This window comes from Camelus ferus, chromosome 6, assembly GCF_009834535.1.
Source record: "Camelus ferus isolate YT-003-E chromosome 6, BCGSAC_Cfer_1.0, whole genome shotgun sequence".
NCBI classification, from domain to species: Eukaryota; Metazoa; Chordata; class Mammalia; order Artiodactyla; family Camelidae; genus Camelus; species Camelus ferus.
In genome coordinates, this window is record NC_045701.1 from 57,593,498 (window position 1) to 57,618,989 (window position 25,492).

The window sequence follows — 25,492 nt, forward strand, 5'->3', positions numbered from 1 at the left end:
TTTTGTAAATAAGCCCCTTAAAATTAAACCGTAAGTAAAATAATCTCCTTGACCTCATGCTCAGAGACAGTACATAGGAAAGGCTGTTCTATTTCTTTGTACCTTTGAGACATGGTTAACCCAGTTCATTTTTCCCTGCTAAATTTTGCAGCTGATTTAACTTGAAGCTCTCTAGAAAAGGGTACACATAGTTCAAGTACTAGGTTCATTGTTTTTTAAATATCTACTTGAAATAAACTACCCTTGAAGTCACATTTGTAATATTCTCCTCAAATTCTATGAATCATATAGTCAAATGACAAGAAATAGCAACATGTCTAGGATATAGAAAGTAAATCTTAACATTTACTTATAGTACTTTCACAGAACCTTTTAAGTATGTTTTAAAATGTATTAAATATCATCATAAAATACTGAATACTAGTTTTACTCAAGAGTTTTTTAAAGTATATAATTGATTTTCAATTAAAATTTGTCTTGAAAATACTTTATTTTCTCTGCAACAACTATAAAAATTAGGTTTTTATAGGCAAAACCTTTGTCTCAAAAAAAAAAGATTAGAAAAGGGAAAATAGTTAAGCAATGTAAATAAGTGTTTCTTGAAAAAAATCTTTTTAAGAGAACCAAAACACATTTTAAATTAGCAATCTTTACTGAATACACATTACTGTAAGATTAAGATTTAGTGCACTTTTTTAAACTACTCACACTCTCGTTACAACTAAAATTACATCAAAACTGCTCATTTTCCCCAAAACTTAAGGGTTTTATGTCTTTTTATCTATTTTGGTGAGTAGGACCCTTTCTATTCCCATCATCAGAAAGTCCTCAGATATTGTTTTCTAGAAACTTAAACCCTGGTATGAAAATTCTAAATCTAAATGTAAAGACTTATCTTTATAAAAGCCATTCTTTTCCCTTCTTCTACATCTAATCATAAAACTATCTGGGTTAGGCACACGACGTGCACACATAAAATATAAAAATTTACATTTCATAGGGCCTTCTCCCCTTAAGAAGTCCAAAGCTTCCACATGCTATCCCATTTAGTTTTACAGTCTCCTTTTGAGTCAGAGAAAATGCCAAGTGCTTAGGGCAAGATCTAGACAGTGGAAGACAAAGAGTAGGTTGAATTTTTTCACATGAGGAAAGAGGAATCTATGGATTCAGAGCTGAAGCCTCTTGCTGAACTACCAGCACCACGTGAATGAATTATCTTGGAAGCAGCTCCCCCAGCCCCAGTCAAGCCTTCAGATGACTGTAGCCCGAACTGACATCTTGACTGCAACTTCCTGAGAGACCCTGAGTCAGCACCACCCAGCTAAGCTACTCCCAAATTCCTACACACAGACATGGGATGAAATAATAAATATTTATCGCCATTAAGTTAGGTGTAATTTTCTACACAGAAACCTTGAGTCACAGTACTCTGGGAGAATACAGGAATGGGGTGATGTCATGAGGTGCCACATGCAGAAAAGGAACAGCATTTCAGGGATCATACATTTAGAAGTAGAAGAAAACTGAAGCCAGAGATGACTGGGAGAAAAGTAAGCCACCCACCCAAGAATCCCCAGACATAGTGGAAGGGATGCTAGATGCCCCCATGCGTAGGATGAGGGCTTGGAACAACTGGATTAAATATTAAAATACATACAGGCTAGCTACCATTGTTTTAAAAGGAGAGACTATGGGAAAGATATTTAGTAAAGAGGGAATAGCATGTGAACATTCTGGACATTATCCCCATACTTCAGTTGAGCCAGCAGGCATCCCAGTTCACGGGCAGGTAACTGACTGGGTAACAGTATTTGACCTGCTGCCTCTATTTTCCTTTCTTAAAACAAAAACATAGGATCACTGTGAAGCAAGAGTGCTCACAGCTGATGAAACTACACCTTTGGCTTCTGAACAGACAAGCTTAAGTATAAACTACAGAGTCAAAGATACGTAAAAGCTATTGAACTCTCTGGCTCATTTCTAATCCGTTCAGAGAGCTGCCCTTTCCTGTATAAATAGTTTTCCCATTCAGTGAAATCTTACCAAACACCCCAGAAAATCGAGGGTGTGGCCTAAAAGCTTGGTTTCCATGATTCTATGCTTCTGGATAAAAACCTAAGAGCAATGGCCATCGTGAGGGGCAGTAGAGTTTAGAGGGACATGGACTGGCATCAGAAAAACGACCCGTAGCTTGACTGCTGTTAAAACATACTATGTGATGCTGTACAAATAGCCTCAGTTTCTCCTTTAACAGAATAAGGAGTTAAACAAAATAATTGAAATCCCTTCTTTCTCCATGATTCCATTTTTATATTGTATCTATAGAACACAAAACAAAAATACAAATGTTTTCATTTTGCCATCAAACAGGCAAGACACCCAAATGATTGCATGAATGCTTCACATTTTATTTATATGTTCCGGAGACATGTGGACTGAGGGGAGAATTTTATGAACAAATTGGATTTGGAGGATAGTGGGGGACAAACAATACAGATTTAATATAACCTCTATTGCCTTTCCAAGACAGATTTTTTCCTTCAAGGTTTCATTTTCCCTAGATCTTGAGCTTTAGGATTTCTGTGTGAAGGGAATTCTGCCTTTACTCTAGAAGACTTTCCTTCTGTAACGAAGTGCCGGCCACCTGCTTTCTAAATTCAATTACAGCAGAAAAAGTGGGGTGAGCCACACGCCTATTCTGTGCCTGTGTATTGCAGCCTTATGCTCCTTCTCCCCACTATTCAAAGTGACGCCTGAACTTGAAAAGAAGTGGAAAAGATAGCCTGTGAGGGACGGCAGCAGGGAACACATCTGCAACTCAGATAAATTGGTAGATGACCTTCAAGCTCCTGGTCTTTCTCAATCTTTCAAAGCACAGCACAGGTTCAGAGAGCCACTCCTAGGAGTTGGATATCCCCCACTGGGAGCTGCATGACATTAGGGAATAAATATGGAAAGGCTGACCGATGTCAGTTCAATGATGTTATTTCCAAACCTAAATAACTACGTGCAATCATATTTTTGAAGGCTATATGCCTTTTCTTTTTTCCTCGACATTGTCTCCTGTCCTTGTCAAAGTGCCTGGCACAGGGAAATGCTTAGTAAATACTGGCTGAACAAACAGATGAATGTCTATAGTTGGAGGACAGGGAGGGAGAGGAGATTTCACTGCTTATTAGAAATTGTGTCTTAATTACCCTAAATTAATTCAAATATCAGAGTATTTAATAAATAAACATTCCTCTAACTTTTCCCTTACACTCTGACTATGGACGCTCCTTTCTTTTCAATCTATCCATTGGTGCAAATTAATTCAGATAAATGAACTCTAACCCAACTGCTAATGGATAGTGGATATTCCTTTCTAATAGCTTAAAAAGCATCCCTTTCTGAGCAAGTCAGTAGCACTTTGTCTGTCATTCGCTATCAAGGTATCCTAATGGCTTGGCAGTGCTCCGAACAATTTACTGGGTTTCTGCCACCAGTGAACAGATAAGCTGTTCTGTCAAGCATTATCTTTGACAATCTTAAATAGATACAGTCCAGAATTTGTTTCTTTGTCGAGTCTAGGCATATTCGAGTTTCAAAGACAAATGAAAGACAACCCAAAATACACAGCCTGAGCCACCCTGTTAGACTTAATAATCAGGTTTAAAAAAAAAAAAAAAAAAAACTTGGCACTGGAAATAGACACAACATTGTAAACTGACTATAACTCAATTTAAAAAAAAAGTTAAAAAAAAAAAAACACTTCGTCATTATTTTTCCAACTGAAATGTATGCTGCTCTTGTTCAGTGCATTAAGAAAATGGAGACACAAAAGGGAACCAGTGTGTTAAATCATTCTCATCAGTGACAACGCTACTTTTTCCGAAGGAAATTGAGTTTCATGTATAATATATAAGGAACGTGAGCATTGCCTTAAGGGTATTCAAGAAAGGGAAGGCCTGTAGAGGATGCCAAAAAAAAAAACTGGTGACAGTCTGCCTAATATTTTCATTTTCTTGGGATAAACACAAATACCATAAAGAGTTGGTGTGGGGTTTGGGGAAGAAAGCTCAGATTTTCACTGTCTACTGGATGTTACACAGATGCTATCTCAAACACAGCATCCGCATCTAAACTGTGGGGTCATCGTGAACTCTTCTCTCCTATAGATGCTAGATTCACAACTTCTGCAGATTCTTCCCTTATAGTATCTCTTGGAATTGTCCCTCCTTGAGGACACTAGACTATCATTATTTTAATTGCCTCTTAATCAATGATCCTGTTCAGACTCTCTCCTCTCCACTCCATTTTATACAATCCAGATGGTTTATTCTTAAGAATAAAAACAATAATCACTCAACAATGGCTACTATTTGGAGGATGCCAAGTGCTTTAAGTACTTTATATAAATTATCTTACTTAATCCTTTACAATAACCTAATGAGCTAGGTACTACCATTATCCCCTTTTTGTTTGTTTGTTTTGTTTTAGACGAGAAAACTACCAGCGTATAGAGGTTAATTAATTTATCTATGTGATTGTGTCTGTTTTTGAAATTGTGAATTCTGGCAGACATTAACTTTCCTGCCTTTGCCACCACAACTTTCTACTTTCCCAAAACATATCATTTAATGTCCCCAAACATACAATTGCCAAATTCTATATCTGGAATGCCACCCCACACCACCAGTGCCCAGCACAAACACCATTGCCAGCTGAGTACACTGTCCTCTTAGGCACCTTGCTCATTTCAGCTTCCTAAGTTTTGCACACACCACTGCATTAACCAGAATGAACATTCCCTCTTTCTTCCCTTCCCTAGGTATCCAAACCCTGACCCCCCCAGGTCATGTCCTGTTTACTACCTGCTATCACAAAAATGCCTGGCCAATTCTTTTCTCATCCTTTTCCCAGCTTCTCTAGCACAAATCGTCATGTCTGTTAAGTCTCATCACTTCAAATAAGATCATGTTCTTTGCATGCAAACACTGGTCTTTTAGCTTCCTTTGTTTGCCATATAATTCCTAATAATGGTAGACACATAGGGGAGATGTTCAATAAGCATTTACTGGCGTGAAGTGAATATAAATAAGCATTGAAGCACATGATAAAGAATGTTCAGAATCTCCTTTTTATACTGCAAGATGTTCAATGACAGTTTATGGTCTGTCCATGTCGGTCTGTTTTGTTCATCCCCTAGTCACTTCTGGCTATTTATTCAATGTGTCATTTTAATAACAGTAATCATTTCTGTATTCTCATTTCTGCTATACTTTAGGTTTTCAGTTTATTTCATTTAAAAAAAATAGATCACCAGGAACAAGGGATAAGCCTCAGAGCTTCAGGTCAACTTGCTTTTCAATTACCCCTTCACCTTTCAAAACCCAATTAGTAATTCTTTGATTGATAATGGGAAAAGGAAACTCTTTCCCTTCTTTGTGTCTCAATGATCTATTCATTTGGTGTTTTTCCTAAAGATTATTTTGTCGCTGTCTTACCTTTTCTTTTCTTAATTCTTAAGGCTCTCGTTGCCAACACTATTTCACTTGTCTGAGGCTGAGCTTATCAAGACTCTGACCCTATTAACCCAGCTGCGGCACACAGCATTAAGGTGCCCCATTTCTGATTCCCTGCGCTACTGACAACAGCCACTGGCCTGATATATTGTCTTTAAGATCACCTGACCCTAGCCATCCTTCACTGTAAATTAAGTGGCTAGAGTGTCAGACAATCCTTTCAGTAGCATGTTCAACCACAGTGGGAGGAGAGAGAATAGAGTAACCACAAGAAAAAGCAGAGTCTCCCAGGAGGAAAGTGGCATCAGAGCTGACAGGGAAGAGGGTAAGCAGGCTGGAGTCAAGACGGTTACTCTGGGCACTGCCAGCAAAGTGCTTTACCATTCCTGCAGACCTCAACTAAGTTCTATATATTGAGCCCACAAGCTTTATTCACTCCAATGTAGCGATGAAGATAAATGAAGCTATCTGTGTTTACCACTCCTAGTGCACCAGCCTGTCCCTGGTAAAAAAAAAAAAAAAAAAAAAAAAGAAAAAGAAAAAGCTAGACATGAAGATTTAAAAGCTGGCTTCGAGTTCCAGCTCTACCTTGGGCAAATCACTGAAACTCAGTTTCCTCATTGCAAAATGGAGATAATAGTGCTCATTTTGTTTTCTTCAAAGGTGGAAGAGAGATGACAAAGTGATGATAGACATAAAAAATGGTTCTAAGAAAAATTTTAAGTATTGTACCATTCAAGACATATGAGTGTGGTACTGTCATGCATCCCCCTCAAAATACAGACACGCGAACAGCTTGAGGAATCCATAGCATCCCTTTTCTCCTTGAGATATTTCCAAGGAGCTTCCCCTCTCAGCTTTTCATGGAGACAAAGTGACCTGGGAATTGTCTGATGTTTGCAGAATTCCGTCCTAATCAATCTTGATCAACAAGCTCTTGTCCCTCTATCACACCACTCTTGTCAATGACCCAATGTGACACTTCGTTTCTGTTCTGTGTGGTTCACAAACATTATATGCTTGACAAGATCTCTAAATACTAGCTGGCATTTAAAGAGAAAGTAATCCCCAAGTAGACACTTCAAGGATTAAATATAATTTCTAACATTTCAAGCTGAAATGTGATTCAGATGCTTTTCTTATAATCACCAAGAAAACACAATATGAAAAAACAGGACTGACCACACATCTTAATTAGAGAATGAGCTTCCATTTTACAGAAATTAAACTCAGGTTCTCTCTGAACAGCCAGCTTCCCTGTGTGAGAATAAACAGAACTCAATGAACAAAAATACAATTCCCTACACAAGCTTTCGGGCAAACATCTGCTGGATAAAAAGTGAAGTACACCTTTAGCTGACAAGTAGAAATTTTCCACAACAGGTAAGCCTATCTTCCTCATTTTGATCCTAACTTATGTACTTCTACTTAGCATCAAACTGTTTCTGTAAAATCAAATTACGATACTGAAAGGTCTAGCAGGACATGCCAGAATATGATAAGAAGCCTCCCATGAAAACGAAGACAAATCCACATCTCCCTAATTGGCTCTGTTGCTGTAGCTACCTTAGACTTGCTGAGTCTTGGGAGTTTTGTGAATAAACACAATCAATATCAAGTCTGCTGCAAGTGTGCTTGGTTCATTATTATGACAAACACAACAACTCTACCTTATTCATAAGAGTAAGTCAGGCTACCCTTAAATCTCTGCTATGGGTAGATGTTCTGATTCTGTGAAATCTCACCCGGGTTTTCAGTTTCGTGCAATAGATGCTACAATGGGATTCCACCCGCGAGTAGCACTAGTCGGTCAGCGACTGACTCTGTGGGCGTGTAAACGAGACTCCTTGGAGCCCCAACAGCATCACTAGGGATCAAGGAAATACACAAAGAGAGGAGACATGCAAATGTGGTCACACATTTTGCTCCCTACGGAAGAAATCCTTCAGAATTCTATGGATGGTTTTGTGAGCCACTCCCCTTTCTCCTTAAGTTTCAAACTAAAACTTACAGAAAGAAGGCAGACTCGTTAAAGCAGCCTCTCTCCTCTCCTCCACAATAGCTCTACACAGAAATGAGGTGCCAAGATCCTGGCAGATCCTCGGGATCAGCTTGAGAAGGCAAACATTTCTTATCTTGGAGAACTCCAAACACTTGAGGGTCCTACATTTTGTGCGCCCGTTCCCTTTTTCGCCAGCCAGGCTCTATATATTAGGAAGGTTCTGTCAGTGACCAGGTTCTGTCAGGTTCTGTCAGTGACCAGTGACCAGGACGCACATGCGACATCTGGACACCTCCAGGCAGCACCTCGCAATCATCTGGAGTCCAACCCTCAGGCTCTCTTTCCAATTAAGTGACCTTTCCAAGGAGCATCTTCCTGCCTCTGGGGGAACGGTCAGGGTCTGAGCAAGGAGGTTCCGTGACACCTCTGCGCTAAACACTCAACTATTTGTTTTCTGCAAAGTAGCAGAACACGTTTCGGTAGCCACCGCAGCCCCTATTCGCTCCTCGGCTGCTGGCCACTGGCTGGCGTCGGGGACACTGCAACCGATGCTTTTAAAGGATCAAATCTTAGTCTTCGGGAACTTCTCTACCACCGCTGTGAGACTGAGAGGGGAGGGAGAGAAGAAAGAAAGCCCACACAAAAGCAGCCAGCTCTGCAAGCTCCGCCAGCACAAAGGCCCGCTCGCTGGTGCGGAGCAGTGAGGCTGAGCTGGAGCGAGGAGTGCGGCCAGTCCTCCCAGGCCTGCGCGCCGCGCCCCACGCTCCCGGAGCTGCCCCCGCGCCCCCTGCGCCTGGGCTTCGCGTTCCGGCGGGGGCGCAGGGCGCACGCCTGGCGCGCCCCGGGCTGCCGCGCGCCCCGGACTGCAACGCTCACAGGGCGGCCCCGTGCCGCCAGGGGCTCCGGCTCCGTCTCTGACCCGGCGCCCGGTTGCAGCCGCGGCCGCCCGAGTGGCAGAAGCCCGACCCGTCCTCACCTGTGCGCCTTCAGCCGAGCAGCGCGCAGAAGAGAGCAGTGGCGCCCGCGTTCGGCATCCCCACGGCGGCCCCTGCAGCGGTGGCGGCTCCCTCTACTGTCTGGGACGCCAGGGGGAGGGCACTTCGCCTTGTTGCTTATTCATGAGGCCGCGACTCCGGCTAGGGATTGGACGCTAGAAATATGTGCCCGCCCAGGCTCGGCGGGCACAGAGAACCGATGCCGTCGCCCCACGCCCCTCGGCGTCCACTTCCCCTCCTCAGCTCCGGCGCTGGGGACCGAGCCGCCGGGGCGAGTCCTACCAGAGTCCGGGCTCCCGGGACCCTTTCGGAAACTCCCTGCCGTCCTGATCGTCTTCGCAGCCTGGTCTTCGGCGGAATCTCTCCCTTAGTGCCTACAGAGAAAAGACCAGGGCACCGGTTTTTCTAGAGGAGCCCGAATTTCTCTGGTCCCTGGCTGAGGCGAGGGGCATATATCGGAAGCCGCAGAATGTTCCTTGTGAAAACCGTATGGCTTAGCAGTGCCTCTAAGTAGGACCCACAAAGTGGGTAGCCCTACACAAAGTGTTCCCTTCTCAATCACTCAGAGAAGTTGAAAGTAAGTAGTAACAGAAAGTACGGTTTATTGAGCCCTTACTGCTGCCAAGCACAAGGCTAGGTGCTTCACTCATTACCTGCTTTCAATCTACCCAATAACCCTGCAAGATATTGGTAATCCCCACTTAACAGAGGAGGAAGTTGAAGCTGAAGGCTGTGTAACTCGTCCAAAGTTTTATGGCTCCGGTGGCCACCGGCAATTCACGATCTTCATTCTTGGGTTTCTCAAGGACTCAGTTTCCTTTATCTCATACTCCTAATTTTGGAGAACAGGAGGTGTCAGGAGTTTTAAGGCCCATTCTAGAACAATCCCCAGGGCACTCTACATTTGCAATGCACTTTGTTTTTTATAGTGTGGATAAAAATATTTTTAATGTCTTTAAGTATAACATGGAAAAAACGTTACTTTTTTACTTCTATTTCTACTTTAATTATTGAAGTACTGCAATGTACTTTCCACATACGTCATCTCTTGTTACTTTCTTCTTTATAAAAGCCGTCTTAGCCCTCTGTAGTTATTTGTAAACATCATGAAGTCAGAGCAAGTTCTTGTTCACCTAACAATGCACAGCTATGAACTCTCTTACCTATACCACCTCTCTTTAAAAGATACTATGTTGAGGGCGGAGGGTGTAGCTCAAGCGGTAGAGCGCATGCTCTAATTACCTCTCCCTGCCAAAAAAAAAAAAAAAAGATATTATGTTTGTGTTTCCAGAAGGGTAGTCAACAAATAGTTGTTGGATTGAATTGCACTGAGCCTGTAAGATCTGTTTTTGAGGTGTAATACAATATAATACGTTGCACTGTGACCAGGCCTTCTTCCTGGATTCAATGTTCACCAGATTGAAAAGCCACACACCCAGCCTGACCAAGATGTGTGTCAACATTTTATTTTTATGTAAGTTGTTTGAAATTCAGACCACATCTCATAAAAAATGTTACATAGTATGGTAAAATTCCCAGCTAGACCACAAAATTGATTCTATTTGACCCAAATGCAGTTAAATAATAGTACTAATAAAAAACCAACCTGATCAATTAGGTGGACCAAAGGACCAAGCAGAATAGAAGACAGCAGGAGAAAGGGACTCCAGCCCTGGTGCATCTAAAGCTAGCCCTGTGCACAGACTTGAAATACTGTTTCTTTGATGTCTTCCTGGCCCCCATTCTGCCATCTTCTCTAACATCTTAGTGTTTTCCTTAGAGACCCACAATACACTTAAGTCCCAGCTATAGAACTCCACTCCCCAGACTGCCTCATTCTCAAAGGTTTCCATTCTCCAAAATTACCCTTCTCCCGTAGAAGAATTCCTATTTTCCTTTTCCTCAATACAAATTATTTCAGCTTGTGGTTAAAGTGATCTTGCTGGAACTCATTTATACTAATCCTTTATCCTTCCCAAAATGGTTTGTATTGCTTTAAGCAACTCTGATTAATGCAGTTTATCTCAACAGCTGCTGTTGGTACATGGCAGTGATAGCAAGATCCACTTCTCCACCCCAGCACACACACAACTATAAATCAGGGAGAATTACACTCTAAAAGTCAAATCAGTCATAGAATACAAATTTGTGGTTGCCAAGGGGGCAAGGGGTGGGAAGGGACAGACAGGGATTTCAAACTGTAGAATAGATAAACAAGATTATACTGTGTAGCACAGGGAAATATATACAAGTTCTTGTGGTAGCTCACAGCGAAAAAAAAAGTGACAATGAACATATGTATGTTAATGTATAACTGAAAAATTGTGCTCTACACTGGAATTTGACACAACATTGTAAAATGACTATAACTCAATAAAGAATGTTAAAAAAATAAATAAAAGTCAAATCAGTAAGTCCACATGCAATGAATGTTATTAGCGTTTCATAGGTAAAGCAAGAAATCATATGTGTACATTAAGAGTTAGGCAAACCCCAAAATCCAATCAAGGAAACAAAGAAGCAAGCTCAGGAAGGCCGTTTTGGGGTTGCCAGATTTACTAAATTAAAACAGAGAATTTCCATTCAAAATTTGGGAGATACTTATGCTAAAAAATTATTTATTGTTTATCTGAAATTCAAATTTAACTGTACTTTATCTGACAACCTTTGTAGTATTAGGTCATTATCTGGTCCTGGTTGATAAAAGCCTTTGTGTCAGACAGGAATTGGTCACATGAAGAACTGGATAACCAACCCCCAAGAGCCAGGAGTGGACAATGGCCATTCAGATACCACCCGGAAGAGTGAGTCTTGGCAATACAGACTTGAGCATTATGGTGTCCTCGGTAAGGCTATCACTAAATTGGGTAGAAATGCTCCACAGTACATTAACCAATTCTCTTTATTCTGATCCCCATGTACAAAGTAGCCTATCTGACCGCTGGATTTCCCCTGTATGTTGCCCTTAAGGCATTGCTGAAATGAGTATATGCAAGCTGGATTGTGTGTCTGTAACCAAGGTAACATCACCTAGGTAAGTGCCACTTAAGGGCTCACATAAGGGCTCTTGAAAACCAGCAGGCAAGACATCCCCAGACTCTGCACCGCTGTTTCCTGAGGATTTTTTGTTGTTGTTTTAGTTTTGTTTTGTTTTTGTTTGAAATTACACCAGCGACCAGCATGTGAGGCAATCGAACAAAACGAAGTGAAAGAGGCACATGAGAAAACAACCCACTTGGAAGGCTGGATTTCCCTGGAATCTCCTCAAAACTTCTCCCTCGGCTTTCAGAAAGTTCCTGTCTTTCGGTGATTTCCCCTTCCTTTATGTTTGAACCCTTTATGTTATGTAAGATTCCTTCCTTGGATTTTGTTCTTATTGGTTCCCAAGGCACCCAACAAAGAGGTCCAGCCACGGAAGAACAGGAGTTGCCAGCGGTCATTTGCAAATGGGATATTTAAGTCTTCACTACAGAAGATTGTCTTTTCTTCCTCGTCCTCTTAAAAGTTTATGAGCAGGAGCTTTTCAGAATCTCTCAACGTTCTCTGCCCAGGTGCTCCTTGGCTCTAATTCTCTATTGAGGATTTTGTTTGCTTTTAATTTTTTAAGTTGAAATTCCTAGGAGTAGACTTCAGTGCAAAACAGTATTGCTAAGTATACTCCACTCCCTCAGGCTGTGGTGACGGCTGATGGTGGCGGTGATGATGATGTGGTAAATCATGGTAATGATGTTAGAATCAGTTGTTTAAATTCTAATTTGTTTTCACTGCATCCAAAAACCTCAAACACTTGACAGGACCTGCTTCAGTGCTAATGAGTTTAGAGTGTTACCTTGTACTAAATTATGTCTTTAGTATGCAGTTTATTAGGAAGACAAGTGGACAGAATAAATCCAATAACAAAACGATTTTCCTTAAACAAAATTTTTATACACTGTAGTTGCTTTTAACTGTCAACACAAAAGTCCATGATATTTACCGACTTTTATTATTTAACTCCCATTGTGCAAACACCCAGATGAATCCTCTTACTTCTCTGCTTTCCCCATGAAACCTACTGTAATTGTGGAGGCAGAATGTTGTATGCTTTATATTCTCTTCTTTTTAAAATCTGTTATTTTCTATATTCTCGTATTAAGTGTTAGATTGCTTTAAGCCCTGAACTTTCTGATTCAGCTCTAACAAGTGGAATTTTGTCTGTTGCCTTGAAAAACCAAGATAAAAGAGCTACTAACGCAGGTACAAAAACAAAATTTCTAACAGTATAGCCATTTAAAAAGAAACTTTTTAGATAAAGTCAAGGGTGAAAAACATTCACAAGAAAGAAATCTTGTCTCTCTCTCATACTCCCCTTTTTTTTGCAGCCATAAATAATGTTCTTGTGAGAGTGTCTGTTAAAAAAAAAAGACTTTAAAAGATTTGAACATCAAAGGTCTAATGCCTCCTGTGGAATACACCCTTTAATCCTAAATGAATTGGTCATTGTGAATAACCCTATTCAAAATGGCATCTATAACCCTAGAAAAGATATGAATTACCTTTTACAATGTCAGACTTAAAAGAGTCTCCATCCTTGTCTTTTTTTGTAAGCCTAATGATAAATAAATCAATGACTTTAACAGATTCCTTATCTTAAATAATAAGCATGAGATATTTACTATTGACATACGCTGTGCATATCTACTGCCCATGTTGCAAAGAACGGTTGCTTACTCCTCTCTGCCTCTACCAAGGATAGAATTAAAGAAAAATGGCTTTACCAGGAACAGCAAAGCTCAGGCCCAAGGAATTGCTCTTGTTAGAGAAATTTCTTAGAGACTGGAATAGATTAGCAAAAGAGGTTAAATATCTCTTTTGTTCTAGATTTCTAAAAAAGGACGACTTTCATTTTGGCTGAGTTGGAGTTTCTGATGAAACACCATTAACTCACTCAACAAGGAAATTATGGCGATAGTTGTAGATGTGGGAAAACTACCAAATATATTGACTAGGACTAATGACATTGTTGCTTATTATTTGCCTTCCAACAAATGTTGCTTATTGGTATTAACATCACATTCAGGATACACAAGACTGTATTCAATCTGCAGCACACTGACAGCAAAAGCAGAGAACAGGACATGATCATGGATTATCAACACTATTATCATGAAGATGTTCTTGAAACTCACAATCAGAATAACAGCAACAATGTGAGCATTGGTTTACCAAGGTTTAAATATGGTGTGGACATCAGTGCCCCAACCCCCCCCCCAAAAAAAACCACTTTCTTTCGGTACAGCACTTCATTGCCTGCTAAATTCCTTGTCCCTATACATTTTGGCTAATCCTTCTGGCCAAACTATCTTAGATGGTGGCAGAATTGAGTCCATGTTTCATAGTCATTAAGAAACAAGCAGTGCATACTTACCTGGCAGGGGAGATACCGTGATCACGAAGATGGTTTTCCCAGGGCGAGGCTTATCCATTGCACTCTGGATATGCTGACCCCTGCAATTTCCCCAAATGTGGGAAACTCGAATGCATTATTTGTGGTAGTGGGGGACTGCGTTCGCGCTTTCCCCTTAAAAAACAAAAAGAAACAAGCAGTGCATCATCTGTGGGCCATGTGGGTGATGCATTTATTTTGGCATTGAGTTTAGCTCCACAGTTAATCAATCCACAAGTGCTTTTGTTTTGTGGAAAAAATGTGGTTTAGATGAAGATATTTAAATTGAACTCAACTTTCCTCACAGATCTGAAATTCAGCTAAGAGGAAAAGGTTATACACACAAAAACATTATGAATAAAACATAGTATAAAATTTCCTCATATGCTTCTTTAACGATCTAAAAGCGGCACTGATTTTCATCATCTTTTTTCATGATACCACTACAAAGAAGAACTATCTGATAAAACCTATGTGGGAAGTCCATGTCTTGATATGGTTAGTACATGTGTTATATAACCAGTTATCTTCCCCTCTTTCCCCCCAAATTGTAAGTTCTCTGAATTAAGACAGTGTGTTTTATGTAGTCCCACATCTCCCACAACACCTACAGCAGTGCCTTGCTTTGACACAGCAGCTGTTCAAAAAGTATTTGTTGACTATTTAATTATGGCCATTAGCCTATTACTAAAATAAATATGGTAATGCTCATCACTTCACAACTATGAAGCATGAACTGTGTACTACTAACATAGAAAGGAAGTTTGACCAGTTTCAGAATGAAATATACTAATCTCATACAAATTGGGAAGATATATTCTAACATAAGTGGCTCTGAGACTCAGGATTAATTATTTTTTACATCCTATGAGAAGGGATTATTTCGGGCCTGTTTGTGACCTGTCTGAAATCAGAGAACTAAGCCAATTGATATATCAAGTCTCCTTCTTACCACAAGTCTGCAACCCTTTTAATTGGTAAAGTTCACATTCATTTAAAAAGAAGTTGCATGTGAACAAAATATACCCTGAGAAGAAGGAAGAAAAAAAGAAGAAATAGACTGCTTCAAGCTGAACCTGGAGTTCATATTCTATCCAGGCCTAAATCCCTTGTAAGAATGAGAGCATTATGTTTTGTTTTATTTATTCTTTGTCAAGACCTACAACATACAGTAGACATAAAAGATGCATTTTGCAGAATCAGTTCAAAGTAGTGGTTTACAAAAATAGCCAAAGGGAAAAAAAAATTTCCCTTCAGAATCAGTGATTGAAAATATGTCTCATACAGTGAAAATTATTTACTTTTGGACTGGTCTAAAGTGTGAGGCATCACCACAAAAGACATGAATTGAGCTCCAAAAGATTCCCAGTAAAGAGAAATGGGATGCTCACATGGTGTTCTTTCTTTTCTCTTTTTGCTTTTAGGAGCTTTATGTAAGTGGTCTTCAGGCGCAGTGACATGTTTTGTTTTCCTTCCATTTCTCTCTTTGTAAAAGGCATTTCAAGGCACTTACCCCTGTCAGCTAATGTTCATTTTATGACATTGTTCTCAGCAGTCATCTTACGTGGAGGAGCACTTTTCACTCGGATCATATTCTGCTTGGTTCATCGAAAAAAATAAAACTTTTTTTCCCCCTGTCAGACTTTATTTTTCCAGTACATTCTGTTTCTCTGGTCTTCTTTTATTAGACCTCTACTTGCTTCCTAGAGTGCATACTGTTGCTTTTGAAATGTATTGTCCTCTCCAGGGTGTACATTGTCCCTTGTTCTGAAGATACAAGCCTGGGCGCTTTGGCTCGATCCTCTTTGACGGCAGAGTCTTGAATTCCAGTTATGCTGCTGCGTTTGAGGCAACCTCAGGGACTAGAACCAGACCCCTCAGGTGCAATGCCCTATTCGTTCAGGAGCAGCTTTACAGGCCCACTCCTCTGCCCAAGGCACAGTCTAAGCAATTGGCTTCACCTCCTCTACCTGGGAGGAGGAGATACGGCAGACAAGAAGGGCATCTTAGGCAAATGATTAAAAAAAAAAAAAAAAGATGTGAGATAACTAAAAATACCAGAAAATAGAAACCTTTTCCCCATCACACAGAAAGAAATGAAGGCAAAGATGATTACCTCCCCCCTCTTCCTCCTTTTCCGTCCCTGCCTTCAGGCCCAGGAGGTAGACTTCTGACTGAAGAAGTGAGGGATGAGGCATCTGAGTTAGGGGCTAGGCAGGGGAGTGTTAGGTTCTTGCTTTCCTTCTTCTGGCCTTCCTTAGGACCAAACTTGGGGGCAGACACACTGATGAGATGCAGTTTGAGACTGGGGGAGAGATGGCTGAGAGGGCCCCTTTCTTTGGGAAAGCTCAGTGCATTTGGGCCAGTGTGGAGTTTTGCTTTATACACACCGGGACAGTCACGTTGGTTGTTAAGACAATGAAGCACTTCCTTATCAGTTGGTGAAAAGCCATCATCCCAAGCTGTCACTCCTGTACCAGCCTCAGCACCTCCACCAACTTTCCACCATCCCAAAATAAATGGTGGGGGGCAGGTAATGCCTGGCACAGTTGGGGATCATGTCTGATTGGTTAGTGTAGCACTCACGCCATTCAAAGCATTTTCAATAGCTTCCCTATTTGAAGCAGAACAGTGACATCCTTAAAGAGGGAATATGAAAGAAAGACCTTCCCCTCCACATAAACCATTTTCAGATTAGATAGTCCACAAGCAGCATCTTTGTTACAAAGTGGCTCTCCCTAATGGGGGATGCTGGCTCTGCCGTCAAGCCTGTGCCTTGTAGAAAGACGTAGAGCTTGCCTGGAGATTCCTAGCCTTCTAGGATAAAACAGCAACAAGCATTCTAGAATCTAAGTAGAAGTACTGCTTAGGAACCAGGAGTGTGCATTTAGCTTCAAAAGAGGATAATAATAGATTTGATAACCTAGGACTGTTGGATGAAGTGAAATAATGTGGAAAGCACTTAGCACAGTGTTCTTAACACCCATTACATGTTCAATAAACACCATTATTTGAAACAGAGTTCAGACCCCGTTGATGAGGTATGGATTTCTTGGTATAAAAGGAGGTATTTCCTGAGTTGATGGCTAATATTTTTTTTTCTTTTGAGGAATTTCTGAGAACAGAAGTGAATCTATTGATATCCTCCTATTTAAATTTCAAGAATTTTCTGGGGATAGATTTTAGAGTAATAGTTCTGATATAATTCTGTAGCATTTTCTTGGAATTTCACCAAGTTTAATCAATACATTTCTCAAATTTAACTAAGGACTTTGGACAATGTCCACCAGGGACTTCCCATTAACACTAATTTTTTCCCCAAACAGAAATATTCTTAAATAAGCAGAAAACATTTTTATATTTGCTGGGATTATGCTATTATTTTAAATGATTTAGCATTTTTTGAAAATGCACTTAACTGGAATCAATTACATCGCTTACGTAGCTGAAAATAGGTTGGAACTATAATAGTATCTGGCCTATTACAGACATTCAATATATTTATCTTATTTATGGATCTCAAAGCACTTTAGAGTTATAAAAGGTGTATTTCTGCTCTAGTTTCCTTCTTTACCAAATGAGACACTAAAAGTGCAAGAGGTTGCCCAACGCCAGGGGAAAGCCATGCAGGAACACATACCTCTGGGTCTGCAGTCCGGGGCTCTTCCTCTCCTACATAGGCTGTCTTCAGTGGCATGGTCCTGTTTCAAAGTGAGAGATTTAATGGCTTAATCAAAGATTTAGCGTTACAAGAAAGTGAAACATCATCATCTGCTGTGACCCGTCTGTGCCTGGTCTCGTTTCTTTCATCTGACTTGAACCCTTGCCTCATCTTTCTTCTTTGGCTGACTAAGGATGCCTTACTCTTCTTCAGGACTCGCCTTGAGCATCGCCTCCAGGAAACCATCCCTGATAACCAAGCTGGGCTGAGTGCCCTTCCTCAAGCCCCCATCACCCCTGGGCACACCTCTGCCATAGCACTCAGATTCAGAATAGCTACTTCTCAGGCACCCAGTCTCTACATAGGTGCTGTGCGAAGCCTGCTTCCTGCATCCCATTCAAGCCTCTATCATGTTCCAGCTTGAAGCCTCTCGTTACATTGCATCATCCCCCTATCCATACTCCCCCTCAGTTGGTACCACTCCCCAACTTGTATCTGTCTCAGCTGTTATCTTCCCAGCCTATATCCTCCCCAACCTACATCCCCTCAATGTATCCCCCTGCCAACAGTATCACTCCCCAACTAGCAGTCACCCCAGCCTGTATCCCTCCCAGCTTGTGTCCCTGCTCCACCTGAATGTGCCCTAGCTGGCATCTCTCCCCAGCAGACTGTATCTTCCCACCATATCCCCCCAGCCTGTATCCCCCTGTGAAAGGAAGAATTCTACAACAGCTCCAAAGATTCCTGGCCCTTGATATGCACACACCTTCTCCCAGTTATTCAAACTCTAATATAGGTGCTGTGAAGGGATTTTGCAGATATAATTAAGGTCCCAAATTTGTTGACTTTAAAATAGAGAGACTATATGGGTATGCCTGATCTAATCACAGGAGCCCTTTAAATGGAGGTCCAGAGGTTAGAGACAGAAGTCAGGGAGCTGTGAAGCAGGAGAGGGCAATAGGGAGGGATGTCATGGCGAGGACCTACGAGTGCCCTCTAGTTGCTGAGAGTGGCCTCTGCCAGCAGCCAGCAAGAATATGGGGGGACCTCTGTTCTTCAACCACAAGGAACTGAATTCTTCCAACAACCATGTAAGCTTGAAAGAAGACCTTGAGCTCCAGAAAGGAACACAGCCTGCCTTGATTCTAACCTGTGATATGCTGAGTGGAGAACTCAGCCATACTGTGACTGCACATCAAATAAATGAGTGTTGTTTTAAGCCACTAAATTTGTGATAACTTGTTACACAGCAGTAGAAAAGTAAAAGGCCACCACCTACCCATCCCATATCTCCCCAGTGTGGATCTCCTCAGTCTATAGCCTCCAGCCCGAGTCTCCCCAGGATGTATCTCCCCAGATTGAATCATTCTTCAGCCTGTTTTGCTCGCTTCCAGCATGGATGCCCCTGGCCTGTCTTCCTCCCATCTTGTCCCATCCACCAGCTGAATGCTCCCCATCCATATACACACAGCCTGTCATATGCAATGCCCCCATCAACACAGTCACACACACACACACACACACACACACACACATCACTAACACCAGCACCAACTCCCACGCACAGCAAAGCACCCTAGGTGATTCAGCCCAAGGAACAACCAGTCAAATTCACAGTTCTCATGACCAGATGGAAATTTTGTCTCCTTTCCAAGACCAGTGAGCAGGGCTGGGCATCCTAAAAGGAAACTATAGTCTTTTCTCCTTTGCTCTCTTGAGCCTCAAGGCAATTGTGAGCAGCCAGTTAGCCCTACTTCCTTAGCTCTGGGCCCTGCACGAGTTTCCCCAGCATTCAGGGGACCCCTCCAGCTGGCTAAAGGCATTCCCTTTCCAAAGGAAATGCACTGGACCTCAAACCCACTGGCCAAAATCCTTTCATCTCTCCTCACTAAGGGTCTGAAAATCTCTTTCTTCCAGGAGTATTTCTGACGTCCCTTCTCTCCCCACATTTCCCACCTCTATTTGAGGACCACCCATTGTTTCCTCTCCTTCTGGACTTTTTTCCCGTTTGTGCTATCCCAGCACTTACATTTGCAGGATGGTGCTTTTCTCAGTCATACGTTCCTCCGTAATACATCCTTGTACCCAAACTCTCTCTGACATGGTGGGAACTAGTGGTGTAAGTGGCTAATATCCACCTTCAAAAAGCAAATATTAAGTGAAGAGGATGGAATATCAGAATAAAAGGATAAATACATTTTTTTTGGCTTTTGTATTTTGGAGAGGAGGTAATTAGGGTTTGTTTGTTTTTTTTTAATGGAGGTACTGGGGATTGAACCCAGGACCTCGTGCATATTAAGCATGCACTCTACCACTGAGCTATACCCTCTTCCCACAAAGGAGAAATACTTTTATTTATAATAATACTATGAGGCACAGTTATGACCCTTATTTCACATATTCAGAAACTGAGGCTCAGAAAGGTTAAGTTGTCAAAGGTCACACAGCAAGCAAGCAGTAGAGCTGGGACACCAGCTTAGGCAGTCTGGCTCCAGACTCCATCTTCTTGCCTGCTCCATTGAACACTTACTAAGCATCAGTATCATTGTGCTAAGTAGAGTGTGTGCATGATTTATGTGACAAAGGAGAAGGAGCAAAAGCAGAGAGAAATTTTCCACAGAGAAAGTGGGGCTTGAAGTAGCATGACAGGCAAATTAGGTCTCAGGGTTACAAGGGTGGGGTGTTCAAGTCAGGCGAATGGGATAAACTAGGCATAAGAGGAGAACATGCATGTTCTGGTACCATAATTTGCACAGAGGAGTCATGGGAAATAAAGCTGGAGAAAGAATGGAGACAGGATTGCTGCTGCCTTGGATGCCAAGGCAAGGAATTTGGCCTTAGTTGTAAGGCAAAAAGGGAAAGATTTTGAGCAAGTGATTGTTGAGACAAGAGGGGCAGCTGAAGATGGTGACTGACTGGGCTTGGGAGATAAAAAGAAGAACTAAAAAATTGTTCCAAGGTTTAGTGCTTGGGTGTCTAGAATAAATTTAGTTTTAATAATAAAAACTGATTAAATTTGGAACTGAAAGTTGCCTTCTTATAATAGTAACCTATATGATTGGCCTTTAAATTCTGCTGGGATGGAATCACATTTGCCCTCTCCATAAAGCAATCCAGGAAAAGTTTGTATAGGACCAGACAAGTAGGAAGAGTTAACAGGACCATCTGAATCTTGTAGGTGCTCTTTTCCTTATAGAAAAACTCAAAAAGTTCAGCTATGCTATGGGCATTTTGGCAATGAGCCAGTTGCCTTCTAGGGTAGTACCACCCTAAATAGAACTGTAAGCAGCTTTTGGCAGGAAAGCGCTCTTTGTAGGAAACAGTTCTCTGCAGGAGGTCCCTTTTGTCTTGTCACTAACCTTAAACCAGGCACTCCCATGCTCTTCTCATCTCCAGCCCTTTCAAATCTTTTGCTCATCGGATACCTTTGCCTAACATGTTGGTTCTTTCCATAGATCTGAGACAAGAGGGAAGGGGACAGGGCATAATCATTAAAAGAATGACACAGTAGTTAGCACCAAGATGGTGGATGATTCAACTCCCAGTAAACCTTGAGCTGCGTTGAAATACAACAGCGTTCTAAATGGCACTCCCACAAGTGCCAGGACAATTTTAAGGCTGACCATGAAAGGTCAAAGGGTGGGTAATGGCCCAGTTCCTGAGAATCCCACACCATTCACCAAAGTAGACGGAATAATCCTCCCACTCATTAGCACATGAAGTTACAAAGCCCATAAAAACTAGCAACACCGTGCCTCATGGCCGCGCTCCCTTCTGAGTGACATGACCCACACTCTTGTATGTGTGTATGTACCTTTACTTTAAATGGAGCACCCAACCCCCACACCTAGTGGCCTTTCTCTTGCACTCTGACTATGGAGTATGTATCTATCTGAATAAATCTGCCTTTACTCAACTGTGGTTCACTCTGGAATTCTTTCCTGCATACGCCAAGGACCCACACTTGGCAGGGCACATCTCAACCGAGGCTTGGGACATGGTCATCCTCTTGTCCTACATTTTTTTTTTTCCTGTATCAGGTCAAAGAAGTAGAAATGAAGACTAAGTAATCGACAGATGACCAGATCTCTTTCCTAGCTTCTCCTTCAGTAATCTCACAAACCGTGTGAACAAGATGGCATCTAAAGAAAAATAAAAGTCGACAAGCCTGCGTGCAGTTGGGGTGATGGTGACAACTCTGACCCCCTATCTCAGTGATTATCTGAGATTACTTCCCTTTAAAAACTTTCATGGCTGAGCAGAATCTTCAGATTTGTTTTGGGGGGGACATGAGTCCACTTTCTCCCCAGATTGCCAGCATTCTGATTAAAAGCAACTTTCCTTTCTACCAACAGCTACCTCTCGGTATTGATTTTCGAGCAGTGAGCAGCCAGACCTGAGTTCAGTAACAGGATGACTGAGGTATTCAACTCTAGGGGTTCCTTTTTTGTTCAATATGTATATCCAGCAGGTGAGTAGTAGCTCTGTTGACCATGAGACCACAGCAGATCTAATTTGCTGAGGGTATGGAAAATACTGCTGGTCAACAGTTACAGATTGCAGACCATCACTATATACTCTCCAGCTGTTTTTAGATACTTCATTATTTTTAGGAATTTAGTTGCTATGAATATACAATCTAAAAGACATACTTCATGTACAGAGTGAGTTAGCAATAAACAAGAATGGAAAGAACATGAGAAAAGATACTTCATGCCAGCACTGGAACCCACTGCGACTACTCAGCAAATCAGGAGAGGTGCTGCGTGTGTTCCAACACTGCTTGGCATGGGAGAGTGAACTGAGAGGAGAGGGAGCAGGGGAGACCGATATGTGCCATACCACTGCCCCAGCACACACAGGATAGTCCAGACCTGCACGGTAAAGCCGAAAAGCCGAAACTCCAGGGCTCAGTTCAGTCCTAGTCTTCCCATCTGCCCGCTGCCCATTCTGTGGACAAGTCACCGTGCTTCTCTGTGTCATAGTTTTGCTCCCCTCAAAAGTTAAAATACTGTGTTACATTAAATGCCATCTGCAAAGTACCCCCTAGCACAGCACCCAAAACTTTGAAGAGGGTTGAAACTGTTAGTTCTTTTTCTCTTCCCCTCGGTGGGCAGCAGGAAGCAGTGGAGGTAACAGGGTTTTCCACCAGGCAAATGGGCCGGACCCAGGACCAGGAAATCAAAGAGAAGGCAAGTCCTGGAGCAGAAGGCTGGGACTGGGTGCCAGTATGTTGGGGACATGCCTCCACGCTGGCTGCAGCTTGCTGGGATAGACCTGCAGGATGAGGTGCTCATGGGACAGTGGATGGAGTCAGAAGTGGGTCTCAGGCAAGGCACTAAACACCTGGAGATCACACGGAAAAGGAAGGGAATTTAAACAGCAAGTATGTGTCTGGAGGGAGGGGATGGGAATGAGGAGGGATTGAGGAATAGAGTGCGGCTTACTTGTTGAAGGCAAGTGCTTTCCAATTTAAAAAAACAAAAAACCTGAGCCAAGATAGGAAAATCTTTGTCCTGATATCAAGATACAGGGACAATCTCCCCTGAGAAAACTGTCGTGAAAAGGACGGAGGTTTGGTGACAAAACAAAGACCCAATTTTCAAAACTGGGATAGAAAATGGGAGCAAGGTTGGAGCTGGATGACAAGATCAGATCAGGAGGAACAGCTGGGACCCGGTGCTGAGTCACCGTGACCTGGTGCAGAAGTCAGTGGAAGACACACCCTCCGATTGGTCCTCAGACTTGGGGGTGCAGAAGGATGTCCAGAGCCCTTGCTGTGAGCCAGGAGAGATTGCAAGAGCAGGAATCTGAGCTTGGTACCAAAACGGCAAAGATTCAATGGAATCTTGCAGTCAGGCCTCTCCAGGCACCAGCAGAAGCTACATTCTCTTCACTGATTTTGCCTCATACTCACCTGGGGGGAGCCTGTTAAAAATGCTAGTGTTCAGCTCACCTCAGACTTAATGAATTAGAATCTTTATGGGTAGGGAAAAATCAACAAGATCTGGTGAATCTGATGCAGACTAAAATTGGAAACCCAGAGGTTTAGATTTGAAACTTTAGACACTCTTCCTTATCTTGATTCTAAATTTATGCATTTATGTCTCTCTACTCACTGTGTCTAGAAAATAACTAGCTTCTAATAACGATATGCAGCTCAGACTCTGAGGCAGGTTCAAGTAGGTTCTTTTCTGGTATGGTAAAATACATACTATATGAAACATGCCATTTGACCCTTTTTTAAGTGTGAAATTCAACAGCATCAATTATCCTGCACAATCCTCACCACTATGTATTTTCTTTTTTATCACTCCTAACAGAAACTCTGTACCCACTAAGCAATGACTCCCCTTTTTCCCCTCTCCCTGGCTCAGCTCTGGTAACCTCTAATCCACTTTCTGCCTCTACAATGTTGCCTATTCTAATTATGTCACCCAAGAGGAATCCCACAGTATTTGTGTATTCCTTCCTTCACTTGGCATAATGTTTTCAAGGTTCATTCGTGTTATAACTTCACGTGTATCAGAACTTCATTTCTTCCTATGGCTAAATAATATTCTGTCGTGTGTATGTATATACCACATTTTGTTTATCCATTCATCTGTTGATAGACACGTGGGTTATTTCCACCTTGTGGCTATTGTGAATGATGCTGCAGTGAACACTGGCATGTAAGTATTTGTTTGAGTCACTCTTTTCAGTAGTTTTGATACACACTAAGGAGTGTAATTTCTGGGTTATATGGTACTTCTGTGTTTAACTTTTTAAGGAACTGTCAAACTGTTTTCCACGGAGGCTGCACCATTTTACACTCCCACCAGTAATGTACTATGGTTCCAGTTTCTTCACATCCTCAACATTTGTTTTCAATTTTTAAAATCATAACCATCATAGTAGATGTGAAGTTGTATCTCGCTGTAGATTTTATTTGCATTTCCTTAGTGACTAATGATAATGACATCTTTTAATGTGCTTACTGGCCATTTGTGTACTTTCTCAGGGGAAATGTCTATTTAAGTCCTTTGCCCATTTTTAAATTGGGTGGTTTGTCATTTTGTTGTTGAGTTGTAGGAGTTCTTTATATATTCTGGATATTAAACCTTTAACAGATACATGATTTGATATATGATTTGCAAATATTTTTTCAAATTTCTATAGGTTGTCTTTTCACTTTCTTGATAATGTCTTTTGATGCTCAAGAGTTTTTAATTTTGATGGAGTCCAATCGAGTGAAGGGTGTAGAAGACTTTCTGTACCATTCTTGCAACTTTCTTACAGATCTGAAATTAATTCAAAATAAAAATTATCCCCGCAAAAAAGTAATGATATCTCCTGTCTACAAAACAGAGTTCTGGAAAAGAAAACAATTTTTGTTTAAAATGTTTTTATACACATAGAAAAAAGTCTGAAAAGACACCAAACTACTTACGAGTCACTACTTCTAAAGAGTAGAACTGGGTTGAGAAAACGAGGATTTAAATTTTTACTTTATACATCCCTGTATTGTTCAAATATTTTACCGAGAGCATGTATTTATATTGCAATTAAAAATAAAACCACAGAAGACATTTAAAAAAAAACCCTGGGGGTGATAATTAATGAGTGAGGAAACCTTTTCTATTGTATGATAATAGGGAGGGAGGGGGTGGTAAGAAAAGATGTTTTTTAAACAAACAAAAATACATATTTTACAAAAATACATAAAGATGAACAAATAGATGTGAACATATAAACAATTGTTGGTACTTAATAAGAATGGCTTTTATGTCCCTGAGAAGCTTTTCTTGAGAAACTGAGAACTCAAATATCTTACCATGTTGTTCTCCCAGCCCAACGCTCCACTGGTGAGGAAAATCAAGGAAACTCTCTTAATAATTGAAGCAAAAAGTCCACATCTTCACT

At 41.4% G+C, this 25,492-nt stretch overlaps 1 protein-coding gene and 2 non-coding genes across 5 annotated transcripts in view; 1 reads left to right on the forward strand and 2 right to left on the reverse strand.

Moving 5' to 3' along the window:
- The window catches only part of ARMH4 (armadillo like helical domain containing 4), a 116,922-nt gene extending 108,314 nt beyond the window's left edge, over nt 1-8,608 (reverse strand). For 2 of the 3 annotated variants that reach the window (XM_032482104.1, XM_032482102.1), the window contains exon 1: nt 8,483-8,608. The gene's annotated coding sequence lies outside the window, so the exon portion shown is untranslated. Of the gene's footprint in view, nt 1-2,839; nt 2,869-8,482 lie in introns of those variants that run through there. The other variant, XM_032482103.1, reaches the window with a different exon arrangement.
- Nucleotides 8,609-13,900: 5,292 nt separating this feature from the next.
- LOC116664581 lies at nt 13,901-14,064 on the forward strand. The gene has a single exon (XR_004321102.1). It is a non-coding gene; the product is annotated as a U1 spliceosomal RNA (small nuclear RNA).
- A 5,780-nt stretch (nt 14,065-19,844) lies between these two features.
- TRNAI-AAU lies at nt 19,845-19,916 on the reverse strand. The gene has a single exon. It is a non-coding gene; the product is annotated as a tRNA-Ile (tRNA).
- Between the last annotated feature and the right edge of the window lie 5,576 nt (nt 19,917-25,492).